This window comes from Pristis pectinata, chromosome 6, assembly GCF_009764475.1.
Source record: "Pristis pectinata isolate sPriPec2 chromosome 6, sPriPec2.1.pri, whole genome shotgun sequence".
Lineage (NCBI taxonomy): Eukaryota > Metazoa > Chordata > Chondrichthyes > Rhinopristiformes > Pristidae > Pristis > Pristis pectinata.
In genome coordinates, this window is record NC_067410.1 from 53,949,033 (window position 1) to 53,973,887 (window position 24,855).

Sequence of the window (24,855 nt, forward strand, 5' to 3'; positions counted from 1 at the left end):
CATCATTCTGATGAGCTTAATGCCTTTTATGCACGCTTTGAGAGGGAGAACAATGACACACCTGTACAAGTCCCCAAAGCATTCATCAACCCTGTGATCTCAGTCTCAAAGACTGATGTCAGAAGATTCTTCAGGAGCCTCACAAGACATCAAGACCTGATGGCGTACCTGGTCAAGTGCTAAAAATCTGCACTGTCCAACTGGCTGGACTGTTCAGAGACATCTCTCTGTTGTGGTCTGAGGTTCTCATCTGCTTCAAGATGGCATCAATTGTACCAGTGCCCAAGAAGAACAGGGTCACCTGCCTCAACAACTACAGTCTGGTAGTGCTTACATCCATTGTAATGAAGTGCTTCAAGAGGTTGGTTTTGACTTTAATCAACTCCTGCCTCAGTAGGGACCTGGACTCGCTTCGATTTACCTATCACTACAATAGGTCTACAACAGACGCTACCTCGCTAACTCTCCACTCTGCTCCGGATCACCTGGACAACCGGAACATGTATGTCAGGATGTTGTTCATTGTCTACAGCTCTGCATTCAACACCATCATCCCCTCAAAACATATTTCCAAGCTCCAAGACCTGGGCCTTTATATATCCTTCTGCAATGGGATCCTCAACTTCCTCACTGGGAGACCACAATCAGTTTGGATCTGAAGCCTCATCACTGACCATCAACACAGGCACACCTCAAGGGTGTGTGCTTAGCCCCCTGTTCTGCTCTCTCTATACCTATGATAGTGTGGCTAAGCATAGTTCCAATGCTATCTATAATTTTGCCGATGACGCCACTGTTGTTGGTAGAATCATGGATGGTGATGAGAAGGCATACAGGAGTAAGATAGGTCAGCTGGTTGAGTGGTGTTGTAACAACAACTTTGTACTCAACATCAGCAAAACCAAGGAACTGATAGTGGACTTTTGGCAGAGGAAGTCAGGCAAACAGATGCCAGTCCACATTGAAGGGTCTGCGGTGGAAAGGATGAGCAGCTTCAACTTCCTGGTAGCCAACATCTTGGATGACCTTTCCTGGGCTCAGCACATAGATGCAACCATGAAGAAGGCACACCAGCATCTCTACTTCCTTTGAAGTTTAAGGAGATTTGTCATGACATCAAAGACTCTGACAAACTGCTACAGATGTACAATGGAAAACATTCTGGCTGGTTGCACCATGGCCTGGTATGGAAACTCCAAAGCACAGGAACGCAAGCGACTACAGAGAGTGGTGGACTCAGCCAGTTCCATCATGGTTACAGCTTTTCTCACCATTGAGGACATCTAAAAGAAGCGATGGTTCAGAAAGGTGACATCCATCAACAAGGACCCCCACCATCTGGGCTATGCCCACTTCTCATTGTTGCCATCAGGCATGAGGTACAGGAGCCTGAAGACCCACACCTCAAGGTTCAACAACAGCTTCTTTCCCACTACCATCAGGTTCTTGAACCGACCTGAAGAACCTTAATTCTACCTTTGACTATATTTCCCTCAACTTGCACTAATGTTGTTATGTTTATTTTTGTTTATTATGTCATGTTAGTTATGTATAATTTTTATTAATTGAAGTTTATGTACCTGTTGTGAAACAAGTTCAAAAGGTCTGGAAGGGCAAGGACCCCGGACACAGTCTTTGGAGTTAAAATGATTTACAAAGACAAATGCAGGGAAAAGGTAACGGGGGCAACACACACCAATGATAGTGAGCATGGGGGAAATCGCAACTAGGGTAAGATATACACACGAACTGGGTACATACAATCAAGGAACAGTCAATACAATACCTGCCAACCCTTGATTCAGCACAGGCATGGCTCTATGCTAGAGGGATATCCTAACTAATTACTCTTAAGCAGTGCACAGCTTACCTCAGCAGCCCTCAGAGACAAAAAAAAAGTGACAGAACCAAGCATGTGGCACTCTTTATACTGCTGGAGGGCTGGGGGATCCAGCCCAGGTAGTTCAAACAGGCCAATCGCGCGAGGCCAGGTACCAAGGTGTTTAAAGCAACCAATTGTCAGGTGTGCCCTGAGGGGTGGGGTGGAGCCAAACCTTGATTGACAGTGGTGTGTCTTCCGACCAGGTGATGAGCAGTGCTGTCATCTGACCAGATGGGGTCAGTGTTGTCATGTGACAGCCACGACCCTCCCCAATACAGTAACCCATGTTTGTCATGTTTGTAATGTGCTGTGCTGCTGCTGTAAAAAGCCAATTTTCATGGCATTTATACCATGTATACCCATGGCAGTAAACTTGAGCTTGAAGTTGAAGCATTGTAGCCAGTGAAAGCATTGTAGCCAGTGAAAGCATTGTAGCCAATGCAAGCATCATACCCAATGCAAGCATTGCAGACAGTGCAAACATTGTAGCCAGTGCAAGTATCGTACCTAGTGCAAATATTACAGCTAGTGCAGGCATCGTACCCAGTGCAAACATCGTAGCCAGTGCAAACACTGGATCGAATAAAGGCAAGAAAGCAACTGGAGGCTGTTACACCATGAGTGATGACCAGCATAGAGTCTGCAGATGCTATTGAGTGGATGAGGACCTGAGCAGCTGCTGCAGGTTTTGTTGAATGATAGAGTACTTGAGTCACTTCTGGAGAACGTTACTCTTTGGAGTGGAATGTAAGAACATAAAAAATAAGAGCAACGGCAGATTGTTGTACCAATTGAACCTACTCTGCCATTGGACACGACCCTGACTGATCTTCTACCTCAGCACCATTTTCATGGCCTCATTGCTTGATTCCTTTGATATTCAGAACTCTATTGATCACTATTTGAATGCAACATGTGACTGAGCAACCACAGCCCTCCAGGGTGAGCGATTCCAAAGATTACTGGCCCTCTGAGTGAAAAAATTTCTCTTCACCTCAGTGCAGTATATCCAACCCCTATTCCTGAGACTGTGACCCCTGGTTCAAGTGGAAGCCAGTGGAGTCATCCTTTATGTATCCACCTTGTTGAGCCCTCTAAGATTCTTGTATGTTTCAATATTGTCACCTCTAATTCATCTAAAGTCTAGGGAGTAGAGCTTAGTCTAATCAATCTTCCCTTGTATGACACACCTATCATTCCATAACCATTCTGGTGAATCTCTGCTACATTCCCTGAATGGCAAGTATATTTTTGTTCAGTTAAGGAGACCAAAAGTATCCATGTTACTCCAGATTTGGTCTTGCCAAGGCCCTGTATAATTGTGGTATGGCACTTCTGTTCTTATACTCAAATCCTCTTGCAATAAAAGCCAACATAAATATAATATTGCATTAGGGTTTGGGTTAGTCTACTCACTGTATGCTGCATCTGCACATTAGCTTTCAGTTACATATATAAGATTCCTTTGAACAATAACACCACCCAATCTCTCACCATTTTAAATTACTCATTATCTCTGGGTTCTTTTCTTACCATCATGGATAACCTCATATTTTAACACTCTGTTCTTTCTGTCATATTGTTATGCATACACTTAGTTTCCTTTGAAGCCTTTTTGTCATCGCCACTCAGATTTCACATTCTCAGTAAGTTTTGTGTCATCAGAAAACTTGAAAACTTTACACCTGTTGCCTTCAGCAAGCCCATTGATACAGATTAGTGAATAGATGGGCTCCAAGCAACAATCCCTGAGGTACCCCACTAGTTACAGCCTGCCAACCTGCGAAGGACAAATGCATTGCTACTCTGTATTCTGTGCCTGAGCTAACTCTCATGCTCGTGTATTACTCTTCCAGCATTTGGTTCAAGACTTCAATGCCTAGTTGATTCAAGTCAGCAACTCTGCTTCCACCACTCTCTCAGGCAGTGCATTCCAGGTACCACCACTCTCTGGGTGAAGAAGATTCCCTTCTGATTCCTTCTAAATCTCTTCCCCCTTACCTTAAATCTATGTCTACCTCTGATATGGGGAAAAGTTTCCTACAGTCTACCCTCATAATACACCTCAATCATGTCCCTTCAAGCTCCTCTGTTCTAGTTTCTCCTCATAATTGAACTGCCCCATCCCAGGCAACATCCTGGTGAGTCCCCTCTACATCCTCTCCAGCGCTATCACTTCCTTCTTTCCTCCTCCTTTCTTAAAAAATGGGGTCACATTGGCTACCTTCCAATCTGTAGGAACTATTCCAGAACCTTTGGATGTTTGGAAAGTAGTAATATTAATTTATTTTACTTCATCATTTGCACAGGACCTTTCATTCTCAAATTTTTCATGTCTTCCATGAAAACAGACACAACAAAGTAGTTGTGTAATTCCTCTGCCATTTCCTGATTTTTCCATTATAAATTCTCCCATTTCTATCCATGAGGACCCACATTTGCTCTTGCTAGTCTTTTCTTTCTACATACATGCAGAGGCCCTTTGTGTTCTCATCAGTTTACTCTCGTATGTTCCTTTTCTTTCTCATTTCCTTGGTCAGCCCTTGCTGAACTTTAAAACACTCCTAATCCAAAGGTTTACTGCTTTTTCTGGCAACTTTATAAGCCTTTTCCTTAAATTTAATGCTATCTGGTTTTGTTTGTTTACATTGAAAACACTATTTTAGATTGAGCTACTTTTGAACAATGTGAAGTACTATCATCTTATGGTCACTTTTTCCAAGGGGCCCCTTTCCAACAAGATTATTAATTAACCTTTCTTGTTGCACAGAACTAGAACTAAAATAGCCTGTTCCCTAGTCAGATCCTTAACATACTGATCTGGAAATTCATAGAGTCATACAGCAAGGAAACAGGCCCTTCAGCCCAACTCATCCATGCTGACTGTGATGCCCAGTGAGCTAGTCCCATCTGCCCATAGCCCTCTAAACCTCTCCTATCCATGTACTTATCTAGATGGCTTTTAAATGTTGCTAATGTGCCCACCTCAACCACTATTTCTGGCAGCTCATTCCAAATACACACCACCCTTTGCATGAAGAAGCTGCCCCTGATGTCTCTTTTAAATCTTCACCTGATCTTAAACCTATACCCTCTTGTTTTAGCACCCACTCTCTGGGAGAAAGACTATGTACTTTCACCCTGTCTATTCCCCTCAAGAACTTATATACCCCTCAATCTCCTGTGTTCTAGGGAATGAAGTCCTAGACTACACAACCCTGCAACTCAGGCCCCCAAATCAAGGCAATATCATGGTAAACTTTTTCATCTTCTATATGTTCCAGGAATTCACCCTCTACAGTGTTAGTGATAAGTCGATTTGCCTAGTATTTATTTAGATTAAAAAATCCCCCATGGTTATTGAATTACCCCTGTGACATGCACCTCAAATTTCCTCATTTATACTGTGCCCTCTGTCACAACAACTATTCAGAGGGGTGTAAACAGCTGTCAACAATATTTTCTCTTCCCTTCTGCTTCTTAGCTTCACTCAAACTGATAGTGATAGCCCAGCAGGCATGGTAGTGTAGCAGTTAGCGTAACACTTTACAGCGCCAGCGAGCCGGGTTCAATTCCGGCTGCCGTCTGTAAGGAGTTTGTGCATTCTCCCCGTGTCTGTATGGATTTCCTCCAGGTGCTCTGGTTTCCTCCCACATTCCAAAGGCGTATGGGTTAGGAAGTTGTGCGTATGCTATGTTGGCACCGTTTTGATGTACATGAAGATATCTTACTATCATCTAGTTCTACACTGCAATCTGTCAAGCCTAGATCCTGTCTAACCACTGTACTGGTATCATCCCATTATGAATACAACTACCCCAGCTCCTTTTCTTTTTGCTTGTCCTTCCTCAATGTCAAATACCCTGGAATATTTAGTTCCCAGATCTGGTCACCTTGAAGCCATGTTTCTGTAACAATAGTGAAATCATACCTGTTAGATATAACTGTGCCATGCACTTACCTAGGTTATTGTGGACGTGGCATACAATTAGATGTAGAGCCTTTAAATTTGGCCGTTTAACATATTTCTGCATTGTGACTCCATATGCTGGTTTCACCTCTAACTTCCACGTCCAGCTTTGCTTCTCTCCCTCTGGACTCTCTTCTTGGGTTCCTATGCCCCGTCATTAGTTTTAACCCTCCCCAATTGACCCAGCAAATGCCACTGTAAAGATTTTAGCTGCAATGCTGGGCAGTGTAACCTTCTGACTTGTGCTGGTCACACTTGCCCCAAAAATAGGGACAAAGCCAAAGGAATTTAACACCCTCCTTCCTGTACCATGTGTCCAGCCATGTATCCACTTGCTCTGTTCTCCTGTTCCATGTTACACACGGTACTTGGGTAATCCAGAAGTTGTCTCCCTAGCTGCTGATACACTGCCTGCAAGACCTCACCTCCATTTCTACCAATGTTATGGAGTCAGAGCACAGAAAAAGGCACTTCAACCCACTGTGTCCATGATGGCCATCAAGTACCCATCTACTTTAATCCCATTTACCAGCACTTGGCCTGTAGTCTTCCATACCTTAGTGCTCGACCAGATACAGAAATGTGAGAGTACCCGTCTCTACCACCTTTTCAGGCAGTGCGTTCCAAATTGCAACCACCTTCTGGGTGAAATAATTGTTTCTCAGATCACACTCTTACACCTCACCTTTAACCTATGCCCTATGACATCTCAATTTTGAGGAAAAGTTTCTTACTATCTACCTTGCCTATGGACCAGATAATTTTGTATAACTCCACCAGGTTCCCCCTCAGCCTCCTCCACTCCCAGGAAAACAAACCCAGCTTATTCAATCTCTTATAACTATGAACCAGGCAACATCCTGGTGAATATCTTCTATTTCCATATACCTTCTTCACCACGCTACCAACCTATGCTGCCACCTTCAGTGTTCCTTGGACAAGTCCCTCTGTTCCTCAGTATTCATGACTCTTGACCTCAGTGCCTCAACTAATAAGGGTCAAGAGTCATGAAGTTATGCTGCAACTTTATAAAACTCTGGTTGGGCTGCATCTGGAGTATTGTATTCAATTCTGGTCATCCCATTATAGGAAGGATGTGGAGGCTATGGAAAGGGTGCAGAAGAGGTTTAGCAGGATGTTGCCTGGATTAGAGGGCATGTGCTATAACGAGAGGTTGGACAAATTTGGGTTGTTTTCTCTGGAGCAGAGGAGGCTGAGGGGAGACCTAATAGAAATTTATAAAATTATTAGAAGGCTTAGATGGAGTAGACAGCTGATATCCTATTCCCAGGGTCAAACTGTCTAATAGTAGAGGGCATGCATTTAAGGTAGGAGGGAGGATGTTCAAAGGAGATGGGCAGGGCAAGTTTTTTTTACAGAGAGAGAGACATTGTGTAGGCAGAAGGGATTAGGTGTAATTAGCTTAGTTCGGCACAACATCATGGGCTGGAGGTTCCTGTGCTGAACTGTTCTATATTCTATGTTCTATTGGGTCTAGCACTGCTTTTCTGTTGTAGGACTATACTGGCTCACATGGATGATAAGCTCTCTTGGATACACTTTAAAGCTTCCAGCCCCTCTAGGCCTTTCACACAAAGGTGATCCCAGTTAATATTGGTATTGGTGTTAGTTTATTATTGTCACTTGTACCGAGGTACAGTGAAAAACTTGTCTTGCATACCGATCGTACAGGTCAATTCATTACACAGTGCAGTTACATTGGGTGAGTACAGAGTGCATTGATGTAGTACAGGTAAAAACTCGCCTCCCACTGTAACTCTATTCCTCTTACACCTCTCTGTGATTTGTCCACATTTCTCCTCTTTCATGTGCTATTGACCATAATTCTGTAGAATTACCCTGCCCCTTTTTTACTTCTAAGCTCAACCCATATGGTCTTAATTGAAGACCTTTCTAAAACATCCTCCCTGATTACTGCAGTAATGGTCTCCTTAATCAATATTGCAATGCCCCTCCCTTTTAATTTCTCCCCTATTACGCCTGATGATTCCATACCCTGGGATTGTGATTTGCCAATCCTGCCCTTATCATGTGCTCTCAGTTTATCTGCCTTACCAATCAGACTCCTTGCATTAAAATTGATGCAATTAGCCTTCCAATGCCCTCATGTGCCTTTCATGCCCAGGTATGTTCTGCTACTAGAATGACAGTTTTTCTTTTCCTATATTCAAGTGTACCTTCCCTCAACTGTACAGCTACTTTATGTCCTATTCCCCTGCCAAATGAGTTTTAAATCTCCCGAACAACAAAAACAACCTCCCTGCAAGGATTTTGGACCCATTTTGGTTCAAGTGCAATGGGTGTGCTTGTACAGGTCCCACCTATAGAACATAGAACAATTACAGCACAATTCAGGCCCTTCGGCCCACAAAGCTGTGCCGAACATGTCCCTACCCCAGAACTTACTAGGCTTACCCATAGCCCTCCATTTTACACAGCTCCATATATCGATCTAACAGTCTCTTGAAAGACCCTATCGTATCAGCCTCCACCACCATTTCTGGCAGCCCATCCCACACACTCACCACTCTCTGAGTAAAAAACTTACCCCTGACATCTCCTCTATATCTACTCCCCAGCACCTTAAACCTATGTCCTCTTGTGGCCACCAGTTCAGCCCTGGGGAAAAGCCTCTGACTGTCTACCCTATCAATACCTCTCATCATCTTATACACCTCTATCAGGTGCCCCCTCATCCTCCGTCTCTCCAAGGAGAGAAGGCTGAGTTCCCTCAACCTGCTTTCATAAGGCATGCTCTGCATCCCAGGCAGCATCCTTGTAAATCTCCTCTGCACCCTCTGTATGGCTTCCACATCTTTCCTGTAGTGAGGCAACCAGAACTGAGCACAGTACTCCAAGTGGGGTCTGAACAGGGACCTTTATAGCTGCAACAATACCTCATGGCTCCTAAATTCAATTCCCCAATTGATGAAGGACAATACACCATATGACGACTTAACCACAGAGTCAACCTGCGCCGCCACTTTGAGCGTCCTATGGACTTGGACCCCAAGTTCCCTCTGATCCTCCACACTGCCAAGAGTCCTACCATTAAGACTATATTCCACCAACATATTTGACCTACCAAAATGAACCACTTCACACTTATCTGGGTTGAACTGTATCTGCCACTTCTCAGCCCAACTCTGCATCCTATCTATATCCCTGTGTAACCTATGACAGCCCTCCAAACTATCCACAACACCCCCAACCTTCATGTCATCCGCAAACTTATTAACCCACCCCTCCATTTCCTCATCCAGGTAATTTATAAAAATTACAAATAGTAAGGGTCCCAGTACAGATCCCTGAGGTACACCACTGGTCACCGACCTCCATTCAGAATATGACCCCTCAACAACCACTCTTTGCCTTCTGTGGGCCAGCCAGTTCTGGATCCACACTGCAATGTCCCCTTGGATCCCGTGTCTCCTCACCTTCTCCATAAGCCTCGCATGGGGTACCTCAGAAACATTTCCAATGATCTAAAAATGTAAAATCTAAAGCCTTTCCTTCCACTCCATCCCTTCAGTCACGCATTCACTAGCACATGACACTGGAAGTAATCCAGAAGTGACAACCTGACAGGTCATGATCTTCAATCTTCTCAATAACTCCCTAAATTCATCTTGCAGGACCATATCCCTTTGTCGACCTATGTCACTGGTACTGACATGTTCCACAGCCACTGCTTGTTCACTATCCCCCTCCACAATGTCCTGCAGCTGCCCTGAGACATCCATGAGCCTAGCACCAGGGAGGTAATGTACCACTTGAGAGTCTCATTCATGACCACAGACAGGCCTTTCTGGTTCCCTTATAACCAAATCTCCATTCACTTTATCTCTTCTACTCTTTTTCCTCCTGTTCTTCAGCAGAGCCAACCATGGTGCCTCAAACTCAGCTATTGCTGCTTTCCCCTGAACAGCCACTCCCCCCACAGTTTACCTGTCTGAGAGGCAGGTGGCCCCTGTGGACTCTTGCATCACCTTCCTGTGCTTGTTACTCATGGAGTCATAGAGTGGTACAGCACAGAAACAGGCCCTTCAGCCCGCCATATCATTGCTGACCTTTTTGCCCATTTACACTGCCTGCATTGGGATGTATTCTTCTATGCCTTTCCTATTTAAGCACCTGTCTAAATGCCTCTTACATATAGTGATTGTATCTCATTCCACCACCTCCTCTGGCAGTGCATTCCAGATATCAACCACACTCTGTGTTATAAACTTACCCCTGAGTTCCCCTTTCAAACTCTTTCCTCTCAACTTAATCCTATGACCTCTTTTTTTTGATATGCCTACCAAGGCTATACTCCCTATACACTCACAACTGTGTGGCCAAATTCTGCTCTAACTTCATCTACAAGTTTGCAGATGACACCACTGTTGTGGGCTGGATATCAAACAATGACAAGGCAGGATACAGGAAGGAGATTGAGAGCCTTGTGGCACAGTCTCAAGACAACAACCTTTCTCTCAATGTCAGTAAAATGAAGGAGGTGGTCATTGAATTCAGAAATTAGGTGGACACAGCCTGTCTGTATCAAAGGTGCTGAGGTGAAGATGGTTGAGAGCTTCAAATTCTTAGGTGTAAGTATCACCAACAATTTGCCATGGTCCAGCCAGTTGGACACTATGGCCAAGAAGGCACACCAGTGCCTCTACTTCCATAGAAGGTTAAGGAAATTCAGCATGTCCCCAATGACTTTTAACAATTTTTACAGATGCACCATAGAAAGTATCCTATCCAGGTGCATAACAGCTTGGTATGGCAACTGCTCTGCCCAAGACTGCAAGAAATTGCAGAGTTGTGAACGCAGCCCAGTTCATCACACAAATCAACCTCCCCATCATTGACTCCATCTACACTTCCCACTGTTTTGGGAAAACAGCCAACATAACCAAGAACCCCTCCCACCCCAGTTAGTCTCTTTTCTCCCCCTGCCATCAGGCAGAAGATACAGAAGTTTGAGAGCACATACCACCTGACTCAAGGATAGCTTCTATCCCACAATTATCAGACTCTTGATCTGACTTCTCATGCGCTAAAAGATGAACTCTTGATTTCCCAATCTACCTCGTCATGGCCCTTGCACTTTATTTGTTTACCTACATTGCACTTTCTTTGTAGCTACAACACTATATTCTGAATTATATTTTTCTTTTTACTACCTCAGTGTACTTACATATGGCATGAACTGTTGGAAAGCACACAAACAAAAGCTTTTCACTGTATCTCAGTACTGGTGCCATTAATAAACCAATACCAATACTAATAAGGGGAAAAGACGTTGACTATCTGTACCTCTCATAATCTCATATACTTCTATCAGGTCACGACTCAGCCTCCTTCACTCCAGGTAAAACAAGCCCAGCCTATCCCATCTCTCCCCATAAATAAAGTCCCCTGATCCAGGCAACATGCTGGTGAATCTCCTCTGTGATCTCCAGCAAAACCACATCCTTGGATCCCATGTGCCTTAACTTCTGGACCAGCCTTACTGAAGTTCAAACAGACGTCTACTGCCCTACCTTCATAAACCTTCTTTGTTACCTTCTCAAACTCGATAAAATTATTGAAGCAGGATATCCCCCTCACAAAGCCATGCTGACTCTCACGATTTTTGCAAATGAACATAAATCCCATCACTTAGAATTTTCTCCAACAGTATCTCACTCTGCCTGGAGGTCACCCACCTCTTTCCTGCTATTGCTTGTGATGTGACCAGCTCACTAACTGTACTGTTCATCATGTCCTCAACTTCATAGATGCTCCATACTGAGTCCATCCACAGCTCCAGCTCTGTGATACTGTCTGTCAGGAGCTGCAGCCGAACACTTCCTGCACATGCGGTCACCAGAAACGCTGGAAGTCTCTCTGATTTCCCACAAGGAGGAGCATTCTGCAGGTCTGCATTCGGCCATGAATTAACCTTGAACTAAGGTGAGTACTGATAACACTATTATTCCTCTCTAAACATGATCTACTTTAAAGTCCTTTCCCTTTGTTTTGAGGAAGTAAAGGTAGAAATACCCACCTGTGGCTCACCTTGGCTGCCATATATCACTTTCTGAGTAGTGACATCTCCTCCAGCCCTGTGCTCCTCTCTGCGAGGAGGGGAGGGTTTATTTTTGTGCCATTGGTACCAGTGTGCACCACCTCCTCTGACTTTCTACCAATGTGATTCAATCACCTCCTCTGACTATTCACTCTCCCCTGTCAGGATGCTCTGCTGCTGTTCAGAGACACCCTTGACTCAAGCACCATCGTGGACTCATGTCTATGGCCTGTCTGCCACTGAGCTGTTGAATTCTCAGTCACTATTCCTCTGTTGTTCTTCCTGCTGCCCTTCTACACAGTTGAGCCACTTGTGGTGCCACTCTTCGGCTCTGACTACACTCCTCCTAGGAATCATTGCACCTCGCAGTATTCAAAAGGGAAAAATTTGATAGTGAATGAGATTGACTCAGGTGGACTCCTGGACTACCAGTCTGTACCTTCGAGTCACTCTGACATTCACCTACTGTAGAATGAGTATAACAGAGAACATAGAACAGTATGGCAGAAGAACAGGCCCTTCAGCACACAATGTTGTACCTAACTAATTGAACTAATAATTAAATGCCTATCTAAACTAATCCTTTCAGCCTACACAATGTCCATATCCCTCCATTCTCTGCACATTCATGTGCCGATCTAAGAGCTTCTTAAACACCTCTGTTGTATCTGCCTCCTGGGAGCACATTCCAGGCATCCACCACTCTCTGTGTAAAAAATCTGTCTCGCTCATCTCCTTTGAACTTACTCTCTTTCACCCTAAATGCATGCATCTAGTTTTCGACCCTGGGAAAAAGGTATCAGCTATCTATGCCTCTCATAATCTTAGAAACTTCCATCAGGTCTCCCCTCAGCCTCTGCTGCTCCAGAAAAAACAATCCTAGTTTGTCCAGCCTCTCCTTATAGCATATGTGCTCTCATCCAGGCAGCATCGTGGTAAACTCTTCTGCACCCTCTCCAAAGCCTCCACATCCTTCCTATAATGGGCCAACCAGAATTGAATACAATACTCCAGATGCGGTCTAACTAGAGTTTTATAAAGCTGCAACATAACTTCCTGACTCTTGAATTCAATGCCTTAACTAATAAAGGAGCATAGGAGACTGAGGAGTGATCTCATGGAGGTGTATAAAATCATGAGGGGCATAGGTAGAGTGAGTGGTCTTTTTTCCAGGGTTGGAGAATTGAAAACTAGAGGACGTAGTTTTAAGGTTAGAGGTGAAAGGTTTCATAAGAACCTGAGGGGCAACTTTTTTGTGGCTGTTAGATATATGAGACCAGCTGCCAGAGGAAGTGCTGAGACAGGTACATTAGATACATTGAAAAAGTATGTGGACAGTGATATGGATGACAAGAGTTTAGAGGGATATGGGCCAAGTGCTGGGAAATGGGATTAGTTAAATAGGTAAATTGGTTTATTATTGTCATATGTACCAAGTGAAAAACTTTGTTTTGCATGCCATCCATACATATCATTTCATTACAACAGTGCATTGAGTTAGTGCAAGGGAAAACAATGTCAGAATGCAGAATAATGTGTTACAGTTGCAGAGAAAGTACAGTGCAGGCAGACAATAAGGTGCAAGACCACAATGAGGTAGATTGTGAGGTCAAGAGTCCATCTTATCATACTAGGGGACCGTTCAGTAGTCTTATATCTGCAGGATAGAAGATGTCCTTGAGCCTGGTGGTACGTGTATACATGCCCCGCACAAAGTCATGTTGACTGTGTCTGCAGGAAGTTAATCCAGGAACACCCAGCTAAGCAGAGATGGCAGGAGGTCATCTTGGTTGACATGGACATGTATGGGCTGAACGGCCTTTTACCATGCTATATTACTCTAATTCACTGCCTCGACCAATAAAGGCAAGCATGCCATTCGCCTTCTTTTCTACCCTTTCAAGCTGTGCAGTCACTTTCAGGGAGCTACAGTATGTTCTTGGACCCCAAGATCCCTCTGTACATTAACACTGTTAAGGGTCCTGCCATTAAAGGGTCCCTTTAACATTTGATCTCCCTAAATGCAACACCTCAAACTTGGCTGGACTAAACTCCATCTGCCATTACTCTGCCTATATCTGCAACTGATCTGTTTCCCATTGTATCCTTTGGTAACCTTGTACACTATCCGGAACACCACCAATCTTTGTATCGTCTGCGAACTTACACCAATCCACATTTTCATGCAGGTCATTTACATATCACAAACAGCAGAGGTCCCAGTACAGATCCCTGAAGAACGCCACTAGTCATAGACCTCCAGCCAGAATAAGTCCTATCAACCACTGCCCTCTGTCTTCTATGCCCTCTGAATCCAAAAGGCCAAGTCACCGTGGATCCCATGCATCTTTATCTTTTGGATCAGTCTAGCACAAGGGACATTGTCAAACACCTTACTAGAATCCATGTCAAGAACATCCATGATTCTACTTTCATCAATCACCTTCATCACTTCTACAAAAAACTCAAGTTAGTAAGACAGGACTTGCCCCACACAAAGCCATGCTGACTATGTCTGCAGGACATTACTCTGGGAAAACTGACCTGAGCAGAGCCTGCAGGAGGTCATTTCTGCGATGTGGACGAGCAGAGAGGGTAGGATTTTACTCCAGGGACACAAACTGAGTAGATTCTGCAGGGTGTTACTAGGTAAAAGAGGAGTTGAACAGAGTCTGCAGTAGCTTCATCTAGGAATGCAAATCTGAGCAAAGTTTTGAGGAGGTTGCTCCCAGATCACAGATCTGCAGGATGGTACTCCTGGGAAGCAAACCTCAGCAAAGCATGAAGTACATTACTCCAGCAATACAGACCTGAGCAGAGTCTGAAAGAGGTTATTCCCTGAGAAAGGACCTGACCAGATGCCACAGAATATTACTGCAGGGACCAAAAACAGAGCATAGTTCACCAGAGATCATTCTGGGATCAGTCACATTGGGAATATGAGCAGAGTCTGCAGGATGTCACTCCATACAGGTCATTATTGCAAAAATGCAGACATCTAGAGTATCTGCATGATGTTAGCCTGGAAACGTGGACCTGGGCAGAATTCAAGGAGCATTATTCTGGTAATGAGGACCTGAGCAGAGTCTGCAGGATGTTGCTCCAGGAACCAGGACCGCAAGATATTCCTCCTGAGCCTGGACATGGTGCAGAATGTTCCTTCAGGAAGGCAGACCTCAGCAGAGTATGCAGGATATTTCTCCAAGTGCAGTCTACAGGTTGCTACTCCTGGAACCTGGGCCTGAGCAGTGGCTTCAAGATGTTGCTCCTGGGATGCGGATTTGTACAGGGAGGGTAGGATTTTACTCCAGGGATGCTGAGTGCGCATGATGTTACTCTAGGACCAGGCTCCCAACTAGAGTGTGCTGGATTTACTTTGGGAACAGGCTCCTGACCAGAGTGTGCTGGAAGTCACTCCAGAGATGTGAACCTGAAAAAGTGTGTAGGTTTTTACTGTGAAAAAAGTCCTAAGCAGAATCTACTCATCACCATACTGATACGTTCCTTGATTAACAATGCCACTCCGCCTTTCCACTTAGGAGACACTAGAGACTGCAGAATCTGGAATCTGGAGCAACACACCAAGTGCTGGAGAAATTCAGCATCAGGTCAGGCAACATCTATGGAGGGAAATGGACAGTCAACATTTCTGGTCAAGGCCCTTAATCTGGACTGCAAGATAGAGAGGAAATAGCCAGTATAAAAGAGTGAGGGGAAGGGGTGGTGCAAGAGCTAGCAGGTGAGAGGTGGGTGATAGGGAGGTGGGTGATAGGAAGATGGGGAAGGGAATGATGTCAGAAACTGGGAGATGATAGGTAGAAGTAACAAAGGGCTAAAAGTAATGGAATCTGATAGGAGAGGATGTTGGTGCAAGGAATACAGGGAGGGAGGTGGGGAGGGGAGAAGGAGGGAGAAATGAATGGGTGATGGGCAGATGGAGAGGGTTGGGAGGGGAAAGAGGTAGGGTGAAGGGGAAGAAGTGGATCAGGAGGAGAGAGAAAAGAAAGGGGAAAAGGGACAGAGGGGGAACAGTTACCGGAAGTGTGAGAATTCAGTGTTCATCGTGCCAATTTGGAGACTGTCTAGGCGGAATATGAGGAGTTGTTCCTCAAATTTGTGTTTAGCCTCGACAATGGCAGAAATGGATGTAATAAATAACACTGCGGGATTCACATGTGAAAGACTGCCTCACCTGGAAGGGCTGTTTAGGGCCCTGAATGGTGATGAGTAGGGAGGCCAGCCAGTTTACTGGTCACCCAGTAACTGCATCTCTGCAGTAAAAAGAGATCTTCAAAGTCCAGGTCTCAGAAGTGTACAGGAGGGCAGGAATCACCATTGCCCAGTAAACTATGAGCATTATGCCAGATCTTCAAACACCTTCTCCTCAGAGCCAAAGGGTACACTGACACACCAATGGCCAAGTTGAAGTTCATCATCAATGTCACTTGGGTTGAAAATTGACTTTATACCAAAGGGTTAACTGCACCAAGTCTTGAGTGTCTGCAAACATCTTGCTCAAACATTTTAATTTGTAGTGGGACGTAGAGTGAAATCTGACAGGCAGGTGCAGGTCTAATCCCAGCTCCTCTTACTCATCTCATCGTGGAAAATAATCCACCAATTGAAATAACCATAGAGTCATAGAGAGTCATAGGATCATGCAGCATGGAAACTGGCCCTGCAACCCAAGTGCTCCATGCCAACCAAGGTGTCCATCTAAGCTAGTCCCATTTGCTCACATTTGGCCCATATCCCTCCAAATCTTTCCTCTCCATGTACCTGTCCAAGTACCTGTTAAATGTTGTTATTCTACTTGCCTCAACCACTTCCTCTGGCAGCCCATTCCATGTATGCACCCCCCCCCCCTTTGCAAAGAAGTTGCCCCTCAAGTTCCTTTCAAACCTTTCTCCTCTTATATTAAACCTATGAACCTATTGAACCTGCACTTTTTGGCTCTCTTTCCCTTGGAAAAAGACTGTGTATTCACCATGTCTCATGATTTTATACACCTCTGTAAGATCACCTCTCTGTCGCCTACACTCCACAACCTCTTCCTATAACTCAGGCCCTTGAGTCCTGGCAACATTCTTATAAATCCTCTTTGCACTCTTTCCAATTGAATGACGTCTTTCCTATACCAGGGTGACCAAAACTTTTTGTGCACAATACTCTAATTGCAACCTCACCAACATCTTATACAACTGCAACATAACATCCCAACTTCTATACTTAATGCCTTGACTGATGAAGGTCAAGGTACCAAAGGCCTTCTTCACCACCCTGTCCACCTGTGATGCTACTTTCAGCAGACTATGTACCTGTGCTCCTAGGTCCCTCTGTTCCACACCACTCCCCAGGGCCCTGACCATTCACTGTACAATTCCTACCCTGGTTTGATTTCACAAAGTGCAACACATTGCACTTATCTAAATTGAATGCCATTTACTAATCCTCGGCCCACTTACCCAGCTGATAAAGATCCCACTGTAATTTTTGATTACTTTCTTCACTGTCTACTATACCAGCTATTTTAGTATCATCCATAAACTTACTAACCATGCCTTGTACATTTTCATCCAAATCATTTATATAGATAATGAACAGCATTGATCCCTGTGACACACCACCAGTCACAAACCTCCAGTCTGAGAAACAACCTTCCACTGTCACCCTCTGCTTCCCTCTATCGAGCCAATTATGAATCCAGTTAGCTAGCTTCCTCTGGATCCCTTGTGATATAATCTTCCAGCCTAGCCATAGGGGACCTTGACAAAGGTCTTGCTGAAGTCCATATAAACAACATCCACTGCCCTGCCCTCTTGGTTACCTCTTCAAAAAACTCTAACAGATCTGTCAGACATAATATCCCACACACAAAGCCATCCCAAATCAGACCTTGCCTGTCCAAGTGTTGACAGATCCTGTCCCTCAGAATCCGCTCCAGTAGCTTACCCTCCACTGATGTCAGACTCACCTGGCTTGCCTTTGCTGCCCTTAAATAATGGTACAACATATAGCCACTGTCCAGTCTTCCAGAACTTCGCCTGTGGCAAAAGATGAAACAAATATCTCTGCAAGAGCATCTTCAATTTCTTGTCTAGTCTCCCATGAAGTCCAAGGTGCATTCAGTCAGGCCCTGTGGATTTATCCACCTCAATGCACTTTAAGCCCACCAGTATCTCCTCCTTGGTAATTTGTATGTGGTTCAACACATCACAACTCCTTTGCCTCAATTCCTCAGCATCCATCATTTTCTCCACCATAAAAACTGAAGAGAAATATTAATTAAAAATTTCATCCATCTCCTGTGGCTCCACACATAGACGGCCATGCTGATCTTCAAAGGAACTTATTCTCTCCCGAGCCACCCTTTTACTCATAATATACCTGTAGAATCTCCATGGATTTTCCTTAACCCTGCCTGCCAGATCCATCTCATGCCCTATTTTTACTCTCCTGATTTCCCTCTTATGTGTACTCCTACACTTCTCATAAATATCACTGGTTCCTGATTGCCTAAACATAATGTATGACTCCTTTTTCCTGACCAGAGTTTTAATATCTCCCATCAACCAGGGTTCCCTAAACTTTTCAGCCTTGCCCCTCACCTCAGCAGGAACATGCTGCCCCTGGACTCTTGATATCACACTTTTAAAAGCCAGTTGTCCCTTTACCAGCAAACAGTCTCACCCAATTGAACTCTGCAAGAAGCTGCCTAAATGCCTCCAAAATTGGCCCTGCCTCTGTTTAGGACCTGTCCTATCTTTCTCCATAACTCTTAAAACCAATAGAATTATGGTCACTGGACCTAAGTGCTCCCGACTGACACTTAAGTCACTTAAGTTTTTTGCCCTACCTTGTCCAGAGGAGGAGGTCCAGTGTTGCACCCTTTCACGTAGGGCTCACTCCCACTAATCTCCCACTAATACTACCCTATTTTTCTTACATCTGTGATCTCCCTACAAATCTGTCCCTCTAATTCCCACTGACTGTTTGGGAGCCTATAAATACAGTCCCATCAAAGTGACCATCCCCTTCTTGTTATTAAGTTCTACCCATATGGCCTCGCTGGAAGTTCTTCTTCGCAATATTCCTGTTGTTATGTCCTCCCTCATCAAAAAGAAAAGGCAATGAGAGTCCCCAAGAGTCTCCCTCCTCTCTTACCCGTACCTCAGTCATGCCTGTAGTGGCTGTATCTTGCAACACTGAGCTGCCAGTCCTACCCTTCTTTCAGCCATGTTTCTGTTATGGCAGTACTGTCCAGGTCCTCAGAGCCAATCCGCATGCTCAGTTTGTCCATGTTATCTATCAAGCATCTTGCAGTGAAATAAATGCAATTTATACCAGTGGTCTTTCTTCTCTCTTTGCCATGCTCCTGGTTATCCTGACTACTAAGCTTGCTCTCATTGGCTACTGTATTTGACCCTGATTTCTCATTAACGTCTGTACTGCTTAGGGTCCTATCCCCCTGCCAATCTAGTTTGAATCATCCTGAGTAGCACTAGCAAGTCTCCATGCCAGGATATTGGTCTCCCTCCATTTCAGGTGAAACACATTCCTCTTGTACAGGTCACCTCTGCCCCAGAAGAGATCTCAATGGTCCAAAAATCTGAATCCCTGCTCCCTGCACCAACTCTTTAGCCACGCATTCATTTGGCCTATTCTGCTATTTCTGCCGTCACTGGCACATAACACTAGGAGTAATTCATGCTCAAGGTCCTGCATTTTAACCTCTTTTCTAACTCCTTATATTCACTCCACAGGACCTCACCCCTTTTTCTACCTATGACATTGGTGCCAATGTGTACAACAACCTCTGCCTGTTCATCCTATCCCTTGGGAATGTTCTATGACAGTTTCTCCCCATGAATTGTTTTCATGGTTAGCTCATGACATCATAACCAGGATATTCAACTTAACAATCTTATTCATCATACTGATCATGTTTTTTATCTTTAAATTGACAGCTTAATTTATAAATCATGCTGGTTTGCAGGAGCACATGCTCAAGGAGAGCATTAGCATGAAAGAGGACAGGAACATTACATTTCATTATGTGATTATCACACTAAGTAAACACCAAGGATTTATACTCGTCTTACTGAGAATTGCTAAATTTCAGATTGCATAAGAGCATTCCAGACACCAACATTTAAAGTTTGTTCTTTTACGTTGCTGCCTGTAGATCACTTTTCATTATTCAGTGGACTGCAGGAAGGTAGCAAAGTTAGGACTTGCTATAATTGATTAATTCCATTCAATTTGTGTGATCCAATGGGAGCTATTTTCAATTTTGCTACCTATTTGTCAAGGAACAAAAATAAAATCAGGTTATTCCAAGAGTTAGCTAGAATTCCATTCTCTTTGCTCACGACAATTTGGAAATGGAAACTTTCAGGCTGTGTTATTGGAAACAGCTCTCGATATTCAGCTTCCTCATCTCAACGTCATAGGGAGAGAAATTCAGTTATACATGAAAATTAACCCTCCTACTTTTAACCCATGAAGGGGCCATGGGAAATTTGTACCTGGACCTCATTATCATGTTTGTTTTGATCACTCAACATTAATCACACATTTGTTGGTCTCCATAGTTCCAAGAGTGGCTGCCTGTAAGCAGACTGGTCCGGTGAGAATCACACCCAGGCTTGCACAATCTGCTGGGGAGGTGTTTGGCGGCTGAAAATGGATTGCTTCATTGATGTTTGCCTTTGCTGAGAAGCAGCTCAGACTATGGAGAATGAGATGGTCACGATAGGAGAGGATTGTTTTGCAGGTGTCCTTTGGAAAGCCCATCCTCTCACATGCTTTGTGAACAAGTCAATGTTAACTTGGAGCTCAGTGTCATCTGTTGACAGCAGCTCAGTGCCTGAGGTTCAAGTGACCCTGGATCTGGATTGGAGGTGATGTAGGTTTTCCCATTGTAGGGTGAGATAAGCTTTACCACAGCAGGAAACTTTCTGGACATGAGATGTGGTATTGTGGCAAGAAAGATTGAGCAGAGGGTTGGGGTGATGACACAGACATGCGTGATGATGCTCTGCAATGGGATTGGGTCCATTGTGAGCCTCTAGGTTAAAATCACAGCAAACAGAGAATGGACTGTTGTGGGTGGTTTAACAGTGTTGTTCAAGGATTTAACCTTGATTTTCCTAGTCTGCAGATTTCCAATATGCAGATGCAATGCACTATCAAAAATGCCAAACTTCATGTGCATGGTTGAAAATGTGAACAGTCGGACATCAATTGAAACCGGAAGCATCTCACCAAAAAGTACATTTCACCCAAAGCAAAGGCTTCCATTTTCACTGCATTAACTTCTGGAGGGATATGGATGATAAACAGAAGGAGGACATTTAGTATAAATCGGCATCAAGAGTGACACAACATCGTGGGCTGAATGGCCTGTCCCGTGCTGTACTGTTCTATGTTACTTAAAAAGATACTGAAAAAGCTGGCATTATTTCAAGCATTTTAAACAAGTACTTCATCAGTACCAGTTCCAACCAGTTTAAACATGCAGGTTTGAAGTTTTTGAAATTATTTGACCCAAAGTTTGGAACTCTCAACAGTGTTTTATCAAGGAAAATAGTAAAAGGTACTTTTGACAGATCTGCAGATAACATGTCAGAGGTAATGCCTAATGTTTACGTTGCCACTGAGGGGAAAATAACATTTATCCATATCACAACTTAAACTTCAAGGTATAAAAAAATATATGTATGAACCTTCTAAACTTTCCATAAACAACTCCCTGCCTTAAATAGTAACTGCTAAACTCCTACTTGTGTGGCATTAATTGGACACCATTGCCTTAAAGGGACAAATGCTTTCGAACACTTGCTCTTCTCTATGGTGTTCTCTCCCCTCCATTACAAAATTTGTCACCTCAAAGCTACTATACAGCACTGCAGGAAGCTCATTCAAAAAGTTAAATAGAAATACTGCATCAAAAGTATTTTAAAAGATCGAGTAAGGTGATATTTTGCTAACCTATTCTACCTGTGACATAAACTGACAACTTCTAACCTACAAAATTCCTTTGCCACCAGCCCTTTCTTATGCAATTAGTATTTTGGCCTCAAACTAACAGTGCTCCACAGCAGAATTAAACACTGAGTAATGTGACGTAAGAAACATCCGCCTTTCTAAATCCAATTCTTCAGAACCAAGCCATTTAAATAACATAAGCATTCACAAACATGTTCAGCCGGATGTTCCCCCTCCACTTTCTCCAGAGATCCCCACCATCAAGGAAGAAATTACTGAAACCACTGAACATACAAGAGCTGTGGGAGCATCCCAGCTGTAGAAATGAAGATCAGCACTCCTGCACTAGTTGTGCCTCTAACCAAATTGTTCCAGTAAAGTTACAACACCGAAATCTACCCAACAATGTAGAAAATTGCCCAGGACAATGTGGCCTGAGGACAAAAGGCAGGAGAGATCCAACCCAGCTAATTACTGCCCAATCACTCTCCTCTCAGTTATCAGCAGAATGATGGAAGGTGCCATCGAGAGTGAGACCAATCTGTTTGTTGGTGTCCAGTTTAGCTTTCACCAGGACCACTGAACTCCAGACCTCATCACAGTCTTGGTCCAAATATGGACCAAAGAGCTGAATTCTTTTGACCTAAAACAGTAACTCTGTTTCTCCTTCTACAGATGCTCCCTGAACTGCTGAATACTTACAACATTTTCTTATTTTAATTCAGATTTCCAGCCACTGCATTTTTTATTTTCATTTGCACTGAATTCCAGAGCTGAGCTGACAGTGACTGTCATTGACATCAAGGCAGCATTGAGGCATCAGGAAGGCCTGGTAAAGCTGAAGTCAAGGGGAAAACGATGGTCAAAGTTATACAGCAAACAATCTCCTAGAGGAACTTGGAGACACAAGAAATTCTGCAGCTGCTGGTATCTGGAGGAACTCAGCAGCTCAGGCAACATCTATGGAGGGAAATAAACAGTCGACATTTCAGGCCAAGTGCCTTCATCAAGACTGGAAAGGAAGAGGGCAGAAGCCAGAATAAGAAGGTGGGGGGAGGGGGAGGAACACACGCAGGCAGGTGATAGGTGAGTTCAGGTGAGAGAGGGAATGTAGGTGTGTGGGGGAGGGGAGGAAGATGTAATAAGCTAAGAGGTGATAAGGTACAAGAGGCAAAGGGCTGAAGAAGGAATCCAGTAGGAGAGGACAGTGGACCATGGAGGAGGGGAGGAGAGGAGATGGACAGGTCATCAAGGCAGGGGAAGGGAGCCACAGGAATAAGGGAAGACAAAGGAGTGGAAGGGGTGGGGGGAAGAAAAAGAAGCGGTGGGGTTACCGGAAGTTAGAGAAATAGATGTTGAGGCCATCTGGTTGGAGACTCCCAAGGCAGAATATGAGGTGTTGTTCCTCCAACCTGCGTCAAAGTGCTCGGTGAAGCGGTAACCCAATCTGCGTCGGGTCTCAACGATGTACAGGATGCCGCACTGGGAGCACCAGATGCAATAAGTGGCACCCTCAGACTTACAAGTGAAGCGCTGCCTCACCTGGAAGGATTGTCTGGGACCCTGAATGGTGGTGAGGGAGGAGGTGTAGGAACAGGTGTTGTACTTGGTGTGGTTGCAGGCATAAGTGCCAGGGGGTTTATCAGTGGGGAGAGACAAGTGGACAAGGGAGTCGCAGAGAGTGCGGTCCCTGTGGAAGGAAAAGAGAGGGGGTGAGGGGAAGATGTGCCTGGTGGTAGGATCCTGTTGGAGGTGGCTGAAGTTGTGGACAATGATGTGTTGGATGCGAAGGCAACTCAGCAGGTTAAACAGCATCCATGGGAGGAAAGGAATTGTCAATGTTTTCGGTCAAAACCCTTCATCAGGACAGGCTAAAGTCATACCTAGCAGAGAGAAAGATGGTTGTGGTGGTTGGAGGTCAATCATCTCAACCGCAGGACATCTCTACAGGAGTTCCTCCGGGAGGTGTCTTTGGCCCAACCACCTTCAGCTGCTTCATCAATGACCTTCCTTCAGTTGTAAGGTCAGAAGCAGGGATGTTCACTGATGATATTGATTGCAATATATTCAATTCCATTAGCAACTCCTCAACAACTGAAGCAGCCCATGCCTGCATGCAGCAAGAATGAGACTAGATTCAGTCACGGGTTGGTAAGTGGCAAATAATATTCACTGTCCAAAAATGCCAGGCAATGATGATCTCCAACAGAAGGGACTAACTACCTACTTTATTCAATGGCATTTTCATCAACAAGTCCCCACCATCATATTTTCTTATAACATTGAAGGAATTAATTCGGTCCATTGAATTACCGGTGACCATAGTTGTATTAGTTTTAAATTAGAAAACAGAACATAGAACAATAGAACATAGAACAGCATAGCACAGGCCCTTCCACCCATGATGTTGTGCCGAGCTAATGAAACCAATGACTCCTAATGAACCTAATCCCTCTACATCGCACATTAACCATATCCCTCCCTTCTCTACATATTCATGTGCCTATTTAAGAGTATCTTCAACACTCCTATGCTATCTTCCTTTGCCCCCACCCCTGACAGTGTATTCAGGTCCCCACCATCCTCTGTGTAAAAACATGCCTTACAAATCCTGACAACCATCTTCACTGTCTACAACACCACCTATTTTAGTGTCATCTACAAACTTACTAACCATGCCTTGTACATTCTCATCCAAATCATTGATATGGATGACAAATAGCAATAGGCCTAGCACTGAACACTGGAGAACACCACTAGTCACGGGCCTCCAGTCCAAAAGCAACCTTCCACCATTGCCCTCAGCTTCCTACAGGACAGCCAATTCTGTATCCAATTAGCAAGCTCTCCTTGGATCCCATGCAACCTAACCTTCCATAACAACCTAACATGCTGAACCTTATCAAAGGCTTTAATGAAGTCTATGTACAC